Source organism: Oryx dammah, unplaced genomic scaffold (genome assembly GCF_014754425.2).
Source record: "Oryx dammah isolate SB20612 unplaced genomic scaffold, SCBI_Odam_1.1 HiC_scaffold_27, whole genome shotgun sequence".
NCBI lineage: Eukaryota > Metazoa > Chordata > Mammalia > Artiodactyla > Bovidae > Oryx > Oryx dammah.
In genome coordinates this window covers 68525604-68538435 of record NW_024070211.1, presented here as the reverse complement: position 1 = coordinate 68538435, position 12832 = coordinate 68525604, and the positions used below count along the sequence as shown (strand labels likewise).

Here is a 12832-nt window from a genome sequence, read left to right as displayed (position 1 = left end):
CTTTATAGAAGAATCTTTTGGAGGCAGACATGTTGGTAAATCTGTTTCTGTAGCCAAGAATATGAGTAAATCCCAAGCTCTCATCTTGGTGAACTTCATTTATCATCCTGTCACCGCACCATCTTTTTACAGTTTCATCCTGGACCAAGATTTCATGGCACAGAATAATATTCTGGGCATCAAACCACAGCATATGAACAAGTGGATGGCCCAAATGTTTGAGAGCGTAAATGTGCCTCTCTCACTGGGCACTGGTTGAGAGGGTTGAAGCCCATTAGTTGTAATTGCAGTTCAGACTAGAAGAAACTGTGTCCAGATGAGAAAAAATTTAAATGTGTGGATTTGGATTTTAATAGCTCCTGTCACATTCCATCACTGTTTACTTGAGTATTTCCCCAATCTGCTCTTCCAGCACTGCATTTCTGCATGCTTCTTTACAGCACTCATTGTTTTCAAAATGTGGTGTGTCATTCTCTCCTTTCCAGTCTCAGTAGTTATGTTTGCAATTTAATATTAATAAATGGTCAGTAAAAATATAGATCCCAACAAGCTTAAGTTCTAAAATAATATTGATGATTTAGTGTAATATTTGCTCTGTGATCCCATGGACTATAACCAGTCAGGATCCTCTGTCCATGGCATTCTCCAGGCAAGAATACTGGAGTAGCAGTTTCCTTCTCCAGGGGATCTTCCCAACCCAAGGATTGAACTGGGGTCTCTTTCATTGCAGATAGATTCTTTACCATCTGAGCCACCAGAGAAGTCCAATATTTACTTACTTTTACATTTTATTTACTTCTAAATTTTTCTTTCCTTTTTGTTCTTACTGATCTGAAGGTGCATCTCAGTCTTAGTTAAAATTTTATTCTTTTCAGAATTAAATATTGGGAATTCTCTGTTGATCCAGCGGTTATGACGTCACACTTTCACTGCCATGGAGCTGGGTTTGATCCCTGGTTAGGGCTTCCCTCGTGGCTCAGCTGGTAAAGAATTCACCTGCAGTGCAGGAGACCTGGGTTTGATCCCTGGGTTGGGAAGATCCCCTGGAGAAGGGAAAGGCTACCCACTCCAGTATTCTGGCCTGGAGAATCCCATGGACTATATAGTCCATGGGGTTGCAAAGAGTCGGATAGGACTGAGCGGCTTTCACTTTCCACTTTTCCTCAGGGAACTAAGCCGTATGATGTGGCCCCAAAACAAACAAACAAAAAGCCCCTAATTAATGTTGATTGTGTTGTTTAATTTCTAAACCCAAAGGAGCCTAAAGTATAAAATTTTTGTTAAAGAAAATACATGGAAGGAAGTTTGTAGTGTCGAGCCATGCTGCTGCTGCTGCTGCTACTGCTAAGTCGCTTCAGTCGTGGCCGACTCTGCGCGACCCCATAGATGGCAGCCCACCAGGCTCCCCCGTCCCCGTGATTCTCCAGGCAAGAACCCTGGAGTGGGTTGCCATTTCCTTCTCCAATGTATGAAAGTGAAAACGGACAGTGAAGTCACTCAGTCGTGTCCGACTCTTAGCAACCCCATGGACTGCAGCCTACCAGGCTCCTCCATCCGTGGGATTTTCCAGGCAAGAGTACTGGTTGAGCCATGAGTGAGTAATATATATGGTCTGTCAATGACACTGTTCAGAAAGCTACTGTCATGGGAGGAAGAGCATGCTTTACATAAGGCAAAGCTGCTGGTCTTCCAGTGGTACATTCAACACTGAGTTAGGGTGTATCAAAGAGGTAGAGTACAGCAGACTTTGAGAAGTATGTTAATAACACACTACAGAGAAATATTTAGGGCAGGTACCAACTGTGACACTGGGATGTGCACTTTGGTACTGTCCTCGAGTGGTGGCACAGCTGTACTGTTTGTATATAGCTGTTTAAGACATTGAAGACAAACCAGTGAATCTTACTAGGGGAGGAAACAAAGGATGCGGATCAAAGTTTAAAAATTATTTCAGATATTATTGCTGGTTGCTTATAGTTATGGGTTATTCTATCACCAATTTAGAATATACTAGACATACATATATATTTATTCATTTCATTTTTTATAATGTTGTATCAATATATTAGTCCACCAGAATTCCTCCCAGAATAGTCTCCTTTCTTACTACTTTATTGTTCTTATGACATATCACTGCGACTATTGTTAATTAATTAAACAAGGAAGTCCTTAGACTAAAGTGGCTCTAATGTTTTGGATGCCTACTAAGCAAACCAAAACCTAAGCCAGAATCAATGAACCAAAATCCAAAAAAACAAAACTAAAGAACAACTGATCACAAACTGCCTGCTAGGATTTCCCAAATAAGTCAACTGCTTAAGCTATAGCCAATCAAATTTCCCAAATAAGTCAACTGCTTAAGCTATAGCCAATCAAATAATATATTTGTTTTTCTTCTGTGTCTTCTCTATTAAAATATTTTCCCTAACTTCTGTCAGCAGGGAGCTCCTAAGCATTTTTAGTTTGACATTGTCCAATTTGAATTGGACCTTAAATAGACCTTTGGGGAAAAAAAAATAATATGCCTCACTTTACCTTTTAACACTTCTTAAATCTCTAAAACAAGAGGAACCTTTTTCTGAGAGCTTCCAACCTTTTCTCTTTCACCTGGAAGGTAGACCTCTCAGACTGATTTTGTTTTATAAATTACAAATGTCTTATGAGTGTTGGTGGCTATCCGATATTATAATGGAACCTGAACATTGATATTTATTTTGGTTGGCATGTGCAATTTATGAAATTCAAATTTTATTTTCATAACCTGACTTACAAAGGGTATATTAAGTGAACACAAGTTTTAGAGGCTTGTTGGCTTAGTAGACTCAATTAATAGAAAAGGACAACTGTCTAGCTATCAAAAGCTGTGAGTTTAGAGTGGGGAAGAAGAAAATATACTTTTCTCCTTAAAAATTCTTTTATTAATACCTTAGTAATCTCCTACATGACATCACTTACTCCTATTTCATGTATTCTCTTTGTATATCTCCTTTGGTTTTCCTAAAACAATACAGTTAATTTTATAGAGGGAATACCTAATTTCAAGTCCCAAGATGGGCAGTGCCAAAGAATGTTCAAACTACTGCAAATTGTACTCATTCACATGCTAGCAAAGTAATTCTCAAAGGTTTTCAACACTCAGAGTTTTCAAAGGCTTCAACATTGTGTGAAGTGAGAACTCCCATATGTTCAAGCTGGATTAAAAAAGGCAGAGGAACCAGCAATCAAATTGCCAACATCCATTAGATCATAAAAAAAAGCAAGAGAGTTCCAGAAAAATATCCACTTCTGCTTCATTGACTACGTTAAAGCCTTTGACTGAGTGGATCACAACAAATTGTGGAAAATTATTTAAGAAATGGGAACACTAGACCACCTTATCTGTCTCCTGAGAAATCTGTATGCAGGTCAAGAATCAACAGTTAGAACTGAACATGGAAAACTGGACTGGTTCAAAATTGGGAAAGGAGTATGCCAAGGTTGTGTATTGTCACCTTGCTTATTTAACTTATATGCAGAGTCCATCATGTGAAACACCAGACTGGATGAAGCACAACCCAGAATCAAGATTATAGAGGAAAATATCAATAACATTAGATATGCAGATGATACCACCCTTATGGCAGAAAGCAAAGATGAACTATGCCCCTTGATTAAAGTGAAAGAAGAGAGTGAAAAAGTTGGCTTAAAACTCAACATTAAAGAAACAAAGATCATGGCATCCAGTCCCATCACTTCATGACAAATAGATGGGGAAACAATGGAAACAGTGACAGACTTTATTTTCTTGGCTCCAAAATCAGTGCAGATGGTGACTGCGGCCATGAAATTAAAAGCCAGTTGCTCCTTGGAAGAAATGGTATGACAAACCTAGACATGTTAAAGAACAGAGACATTACTTTGCCAACAAAGGTCCATCTAGTCAAAGCTACAGTTTTTCCATTAGTCATGTATGGATGTGACAGTTGGACCATAAAGAAGGCTGAGTGCTAAAGAATTGATGCTTTTGAACCGTGGTGTTGGAGAAGGCTCTTGAGAGTCCCTTGGACTGCAAGGAGATCAAATCAGTCCTAAAGGAAATCAGTCCTGAATATTCATTGGAAGGTCTGATGCTGAAGCTGAAACTCCAGTTCTTTGGCCACCTGATGCTTAGAACCAACTCATTAGAAAAGACCCTAAAGCTGGGAAAGTTTGAAGGCAGGAAGAAAATAACAGAGGATAAAATGGTTGGATGGCATCACCAATTCAATGGACATGAGTTTGAGCAAGCTCTGGGAGATTGTGAAGGACAGGGAAGCCTGAAGTGCTGCAGTCCATGGGTCTCAAAGAGGTAGACGTGACTGAGTGATTGAACAACAACCTAATTTCATATGTTTTTTAGAATAGTATTGGGCAGTGCAATGACCTGGCTTTTCAGTGTTTCTTCCCACCGCTGCTTTCAGGAAGTTTGCAATCTTACGTCTTGAAAACCACTTTTAGTTCCTGCAATGGACTATGCCTAGTTCAAGTTTTATGATTTTATTCATATTGTCTCTATTCTCCTCCTATTACAGTGGGACAGTTTTCTGACATTCTTTGAAGCTTTAATGAAACCTTTTTTTTTTTTCCTCTTTTAAATTCTTCTTGGAGTTTACTTCTTTTGACCTGAGATATGTGCTCTTTTTATGTGCTTACTTAATGCTTATGTATTTAATAATAGTTGCCTTTTAAAGTTTTTTGGTTCACTTACTTCTCCCAACAACCCTATTGAGTAAATAACTGTAATTATTATCAGCCTCTTCTTATACATAAGGAAACTGAAGCAAAACAAACAAACAAACAAACAAAATACCTGCAAAAACTAGTACTTGCCTAATGTCTCACAGGTAAGTGATAGAATGAGTTTTGAAGACAGAAGGTCTAGTATATATACCAGTGCTGTTCAACAAAAATCTGAGTACAAATGTGATTTAATTCATAAATTTTCTAAAGAACACATTGAAAAAGCTAACATAAACTGGTGAAATTAATTGGATTAATTTATTTTGTTTAATACAATATATCCCAAATAACATTTTGACATGGAATCTATATTAAAAATCAATATTAAAAATGAGGTATCTTAAATTTTTATACTGTCTTCAAAATGCAGTATATATTTTATAGTTAAAGTATATCTCAATTTGGCCTAGAGTTTTACATTAAATGTGGTTAATTGCTACCTTTTGTCGATACCGAATGGCATTACTCTTAATCACTGTACTCTTTGTACTGAAATAGTTTTATTTGCCTATATCCCCCACTGAATTCTGAACTAAATGAGTGAGGATGTTTTGTATCTTTAGTACATAAGTACATACTAGGTATTGCCTGATATATAATAGAAACAATGCCCTTTTATTGAATTTTGTTGCTGAAGTACATTGTCAAGTTGAAATTTCAAGAGATTCAAAATACTTGATTAAATATACACATTTGCCACTTTTGAGCAGATCATGAGAGAAAATTGAGAAGATATCCAGGAAAATGGTAGTGTCAAGAACAACAGGATATACTTAAAATTCCATTTTAAGAATATTATTATATATAATGATAATACAATATTATAATATTATTATTATTATATTATCTTGTTTGGTAAAATCATGAGTGGAATCATGCTGCATGCATTGTAGATGCCTAATAAATCATTTGTAATTTGATTTTCTTTTTCCTTGAGCCAGGGCTAGTAACCTCAACTCCTACAGGTGTTTATAATTTATTTGAAATCCTATCCAACTTGCCATTAGTTTGGACAAGCTGGGACAGTTTCTCAAAATGAACTCCATTATAGTGAAATCGTTCCATCTGTTTTCCCCAAATGAAGGCAGCTTCCCTTGATGCTAGTCAAAGAGTGAGGGCTCCTTGACTCAGAACCAGATGCAAGCTTAATACCAGCCTTCCATTTCAGCTCAATTACATTCTTGGCAGCCTATGAGACTCATGGGGTAAACTTTTTATAACAATTATCAATATCAGCCAATTTTTCAGAATGGGCAAGAATAAACTTCAATAGCTCCAAGATGAGTTTTCAGTGTTCCAAAGGTTCTGTCTGGCTGACTGCCATGGAGAATATTGGAGCATAAAGAGTGCAGTTTTATGCAACATTCTAGAAAACAGCTAACTTTATGTTTACTGAGATTCCGCTTTTTTTTTTTGGTACAGTTTTGTGTGTGTGTGTGTGTGAGATAAGGAAAATGATTATTTTCCTGTGATATTTTATATATGGAACTGCACCTGTGTGTGTGTGTGTATATGAATATTTTCTAGCAATGCTTGGAGACTGGCCTATCATTGACTCTCTCATAAAACTATTGTGGAACAAAGAGAGAGAGAGCATTCTATTGATGGCCTATAGGTTCAAAAATAACTTGAAACTTTGAGATTCTCTGTAGACTGGTATGCGTTTATTGGGGTTGAAATTTTGTTAGCAGAGGAATTGGAATTCAGGCTAATTTGAAATATAAACTCCTTGAACACAGGAATGGCTAAGTCCTGTCATTATTTAGTATTTTTTTGTCTTATAACATCAGATACATCATTATACAAGGAACTATTAATTATATTGAGTGTCCATAATCACAAAAGTTAAATTCTTTTTTTTTAATTATAATAGGGCATCTAGATTTATCTCAGGGTTTAAGTGAAAACTTCCCTTTCCTCAGAAATCTAAATTTTAGCACCATGCTGCTCTAAAAACAAAAGCAAATATTTTCTATAAAATAGAAGAGGGGAAGACATTTTAATTGTCTTCTTGCCTCTGAGCAAGGCTCCAATGGGTTCAACACATGGAAGCAGGATTTTAAAAAAGCAGCAGAGACCACATGAATTTGGCTTCCTCGGAATTCAACCACAAAGACTCTAAAAGCATAAGAAATAACAGTACTTCAACAATGACTTTTGAACATAGTGACTTCTCACATAAGTAATTTTTAACTTGGTTTATACAACTATGCATGCATGCATGTTCAGTCACTCAGTTGTGTCCAACTCTTTGTGACCCCATGGCCTATAGCCCACCAGGCTCCTCTCTCTTCATGGGATTTTCCAGGCAAGAATACTGGAGTGAGTTGCCATTTCCTTCAACTTCGTATTGCATAAAAGAATATCTTATAGCCATTACAAAAGTGTAAAATTGTATTAAAGGATTTACAATAACCTTTTAATCAATAGGCTTATAATTGACATAAAAATTCATCGTCTGATTTAAAATATTTCATATAAAAAGATAGAGCTAGGTATATTGTCTTTTTAAGTGTTTTCTAGAGAAACAAGGCCAATTATCTGTCTATTATCTATCTATCTATCTAGAGAAAAGAAGAGAGAGGGAGGGAAATGGAGAGATAGTGATAAGAGAACAAGGAATACTAGTGGGTGTCATTCAGTCTCAGTCTGATGTGCCAAGAACCAGGAGGACTAACATCTGAGGGCAGGAAAAGAGACACCCCAACTCAAACTAAAAGAGCAAATCCACTCTTCTCTTGCCTTTTTGTTCTATTTAGACCCTCATTGGACTAGATACTACCCACTTACATTGGTGGTCTTTATTCAGTCTCTCTCAAATGCTAATGTATTCCAGAGGCACGTTCACAGACATATGAAGAAATAATGTTCTACCACCTTTTTGAGAATCTCTTCACCCAGTCAAGGTAACACATAAAGTGAGCTATCTCAAGAATGCATAGAAATTTAATTTCCTTTTTAACATTTCCATTCATTTCTAAAATATATTGTGTTACTATTTAAGTCATAAATGCAGGATGAATAGAAAACACTGGGAGCTATCACCCTACCTGGATGATGCTTGTATTGGCAGAATCTGTCTGATATAACTGTTTTGAAACCTTGGAGTCTATTAAGGCTTATAACTTCCAGGGGGAGGTTTGGATAGCAAATTATAGATAATATCAGTCAGTTTCAGCTCTTAGTGCAGTACCAGCTACCCATCCCTCACACCTCAAGCTGGGGCAGAAAGCAGTGCATATATTCCAGGAGAATCTTGCAGAAGCCAGAGTGAACCAAAAGGACCCTATCTTCTAACTATTAGCGATCAGTGTTCTTATTACTGATTGTTGCTTCTGATCATAGAGGTACAGACAAAGAAGTGGGATCTTTGTTATACCTACCTCTAGTGTTGCAAGCTCCCCTTCTTTTGGCTAAAGTGACTTATTTCTAGTGATATTTAAAGGGCTAGCATCTTCCACCCTTGTCTTTTCTTTTCATTCTTTTCTTTTTTTGTCCTCTCCATTTTGGGAGCCAAACATTGAAGACTGACACCTTCATTCCCAGGGGAAAGCACAGAATCAGAAAAGATCTGAAAAACTCATAAGCTTATATATCAGTGATCTTCAGCTCAGCTAGCTTACAATAATCAAAAACAAAACAAAACAAAAAAACCCCAGCAAACTCTGGGGAAGGAGGATAGTCTAGTTTCCAGAATTATCACACTACTACATTTAAATGAATAATTACCAACAAAAGGTAAAAAGGCATAAAATGGGACAGGGAATTATAACCTATTCAAAGGTAAATGAAAAGTGAACCTTCAATAACTGTCCCAACAAAGGGACCATAGTAACTGTTTCTGAAATAGTCTGGTGGAGATCAACTAGACAAAGATTCTTAAACAACAATTTTATACATACTCATACAGCCAACAGAAGACATGGAAAATGTGAAAAAGGTAATATATATACAAAATATAAATATCAATAAGAAGATAGAAAACATACAAAGAATCCAAAATGAAATTCTGGAGCTGAAAAGTAAAATAATTGAAATGCAATTTTTTTCAATAATATTATCAGCAGATGTCTTACCAGATGAATTGGGGGCCAGAAGGCAGTAGGGTGATATATGCAAAGTGCCCCCAAAATTTTTTTTAAAAAGCTCAACCAAAAAGTCAATATCCAGAAAAACCTTCCTTCAAAGGTGAGAGAGACATTAAGACATCCCCAGGTAAATAAAAGCTAAAAGAACACAATAGTGTTAAAATGTTCTGCAATAAATTCTAAAAGAGAGCTATACATGTTGAAATGAATGGACACTGGACTGTAACTCAAAGCTGTAAGAAGAAATAAAGATTTCAATAAAGGTAAATACAAAGAAAATTATAAAATTTATAGTTATTGTAGCAATGGTTTGTAACTTCATTTTTTTTTTTTTTTGGTTTTCTATATGATATAGTAGGTTAATACATTTAAAAATAATGTATTAGTCTAAAAGCTAATATTATTGTAAACTGGTTTGTAACTCCACATTTTATTTTCTATATAATTTAAGATACTAATGCATTAAAATAGTTTGTTTTTGGACACACAATATACAAGTATATAATTTTGTGACATCAACAACTAAAAGGAGTAGGGAAGTAAAGCTATATAGAAGCAGCAATTTGTATGTTATTGAAGTTAAGCTAGTATAAATTCATATTGACTGCTACAACTTTAAGGATGCTAAATGTACTCCCCACAGTAACTACAAAGAATTAGCTCTAGAATATACACAAAAGGAAATGAGAAAGATATTTAAATATTTCACTATAAAATATCAACTAAACACAAAAGAAGATTAATGTAGGAAATGAAGAACAACAAAAATAATGAGCCTCATAGACCACAAATACACACAAAATGACAGGTATCTTTGCTTATCAGTAAAAATTTTATAATTTAAATTAGTAATTAAATGTAAATCAATTAAATTCTGAAAGACAAGATTATCAAAATGAATAAAAGTATATAATCAGTATATTCTGTCTATAGGAGACTCAGTTTCAATACAAAGACAAGAAGAAGTTAAAGCCAAAAGATGGAAGATATTTCATGCAAATAGTAACCAAAAGAGAGCCTCTGTGACTCTACTAATATTTAAAATATACTTTAAATCAAAAAAGTTTGCAAAAGACAACATTATGTATTAACAGATGGCTCAATTCAAGAAGATATAACAATTATAAACATTTATACATATAATAAAAGACAATCAAAATATATGAAGCAAAAATTGACAGAATTAAAAGAAATTAGGTATCTCTGCAATAATACCTGGAAACTTGAATATTCTGCTCACAACAATGGATTGAAAAACCAGATAGAAGATAAATAAAGAAATAGAATACTAGAACAACATAGTCACCCCCTACCTCTAACAGAGAGAACAATCTACCCAAAAATAAGAGAGCAGACATTCTATTCAAATGTAGATAGGGCATTTTTTAAAATAGGCTATATGTTAGTTCACAAATTTAATCTCAATGGACTTTAAAATGTAGATGCCATACAAAATATGTTCTGTGATCACAATGGGATAAAGTTAAAAAATCAATAACAGAAGAAACACTTTAAAATTCACAAATCTGTGGAAATGAGACCGCACATTCTTTTAAAATTAATGGAACAAGGAAGAAATCACAAGGGAAAGTAAAATAAACTTAGATATAAGTTAAAATGAGAATACCTCTAAAATATATTGGGGACAGTGAAAGCAGTGCTGGGGAGAAATTTATAAATGTCAGCAGTTACATTAAGGAAGAAGAAAGCTTTCAGATGAACAAACTGATTTTATAACTTAATAAACTAGAAAAAGAAGAAAAAAACTAAACCCAAAGCTAGAAGAAGGAAGGAGATAATAAAAGAACAGAGATAAAATAGATATAAATCATGTAGTGCTGTAGGTAATCTCAAAATATCTCTAATTATTAGCACCACCTTAAAATTATAGTTGTAGATCCATCACTGGAACTATCAACATTTTAATAAAAATCACACATATCTATCACATAAAAAAAATTGATAACAAAATGGGTAAATCTTTAAATATTTGGACTGTTAGAAAGAGAGAAATATAGAGAAAACATTCAAATCACTAAAATAAAAATGGAGGTGGGGATATTACTAATGGTTCTATAGAAATAAAAAAGGATTTAAGAGAATAGTGTGAACATCAACAATTGAGAAGGGGACGACAGAGGATGAGATGGCTGGATGGCATCACTGACTCTATGGACGAGAGTCTGAGTGCACTCCAGGAGTTGGTGATGGATAGGGAGGCCTGGCGTGCTGCGATTCATGGAGTCGCAAAGAGTCGGACACTACTGAGCGACTGAACTGAACTGAACTGACAAATTCCTAGAAAAATAAAACATACCGTTAGTAAGTGATGAAGGAAAAAACACACAAACAAACAAACCTGAATAGAGCTATCACCAGTAAGAGCAAGACTGTAACTGAAAATCTCTGAACAAAAAGAAGCCCTGAATCTCATTGTGTCAATGGTCAATTCTGTCAAACTTTAAAGAAGAAATATCATAGAACCTTAAAGAAATTAAAGAAAATATGAATAAATGGAAAGAGACATGACTGTGCGACTGAACTGAACTGAACCATATTTAGCAGTTAGAAAACTTGATATTGTTAAGATTTAAGTACTACCCAAACGGATCTACAGATTCAATGAAATCCCTATGAAAATTCCAGCAATAACTTTTGCAGAATAGAAAACCCCATTTTAAACTTCATATGGAATCAAAGGGACTGTGCATAGCAAAACGGTCCAGGAAAAGGAGAACAAATTTTGAGGACCCAGATTTCCTGATTTCAAAGCTTACTGTAAAGCTATTGTAGCCAAAACAGTGTGATACTGGCACAATGATAGACATACATTATAACAATGGGATAAAATAGAGAATCCAGAAATAAACCTTAACATACTGATCAAATGATTTTTGACAAGAGTTCTAAGAATATTCATTGGAGAAAGGACTTTTTTTTTCTTTGACAAATGATACTGGGCAAATTGCATATCGCTGCACAAAAATAGTGAAGTTGGAGATTTACCTAAAACCATATACAAAAATTAACTCAAAATGGAACCATGACCTAAATTGAAAACTTAACACTAAAAAATCTTAGAAGAAAATAGAGCAGAAAAGCTTCACAACATTGCATTTGGCAATGATTTATGTGTGTGTGCGCATGTGAGTGTGTGTTTGTATGTAAGACACCAATCACAGATAAACAAAAGGAAAAACAGAAAATTTGGGGCTCATGAAAAAAATGTTTACATCAAAAGACACAATCAATAGAGTAAACAGCAGTCCACAGAATTGGAGAAAACATTTGAAAATCATGTATCTGATAAGGGATATCCAGAATGTTTAAAGAACTCCTAAAACTCAACCACAAAAACACCAAACAATATGCCATATACCTTTTTATTTTTATTTTACTGACTGAATTTTAGTTTTCATTTTCTTCCCTTCATATTTCCAAGAAACATGGTAAACACTTGACAAATAGTTGTTTGATTACTCTAACCATACATTGAAAAACTGCATTTTTTTGTTTTATCAGAATACTTTAATAAGGACACATATAGTGATTGTTTTCTCTATTATGTCTGCATCTGTAAACATAGTCATCTACTAGCTTGTCGTATTTGTGCTTCCAGCTGTGCACCAGGGCAAAATGTTATGAGGATGAAATGCAGGTGATTTGGGGCAGGATTTGCAGATGGGGCTCTTATTTGCTTAATGATGTGAATAATGTCATATTAGGAAGAGTACAGGAAGGTTCACCTTTTTGAAGCAGAAACATAATTTCCAATGCAAGGAATCTCATGTTTTATAAAAGATCATGGAAGACAAAAAAGGTGATATAAAATGCTTATTTTATTTGTAAAATGTTCTCTCTGATTCTTTCACTTTAACTTGGAGAAATAAAGCAAAGTGATAGCTAACTCTTGTGTTTTGTCAGGCCTAGATCTTTAGCTCTTGTATAAAAGTTAGCAAGCAAACTGCCATCTGTACAAACAGGTG

The 12832-nt window shown here is 34.8% G+C and overlaps 1 pseudogene; it reads right to left on the bottom strand.

Annotated features, from left to right (window-relative positions):
• LOC120854128 overlaps positions 1 to 12832 on the bottom strand; it is a 133769-nt pseudogene that overhangs the window by 1418 nt on the left and 119519 nt on the right.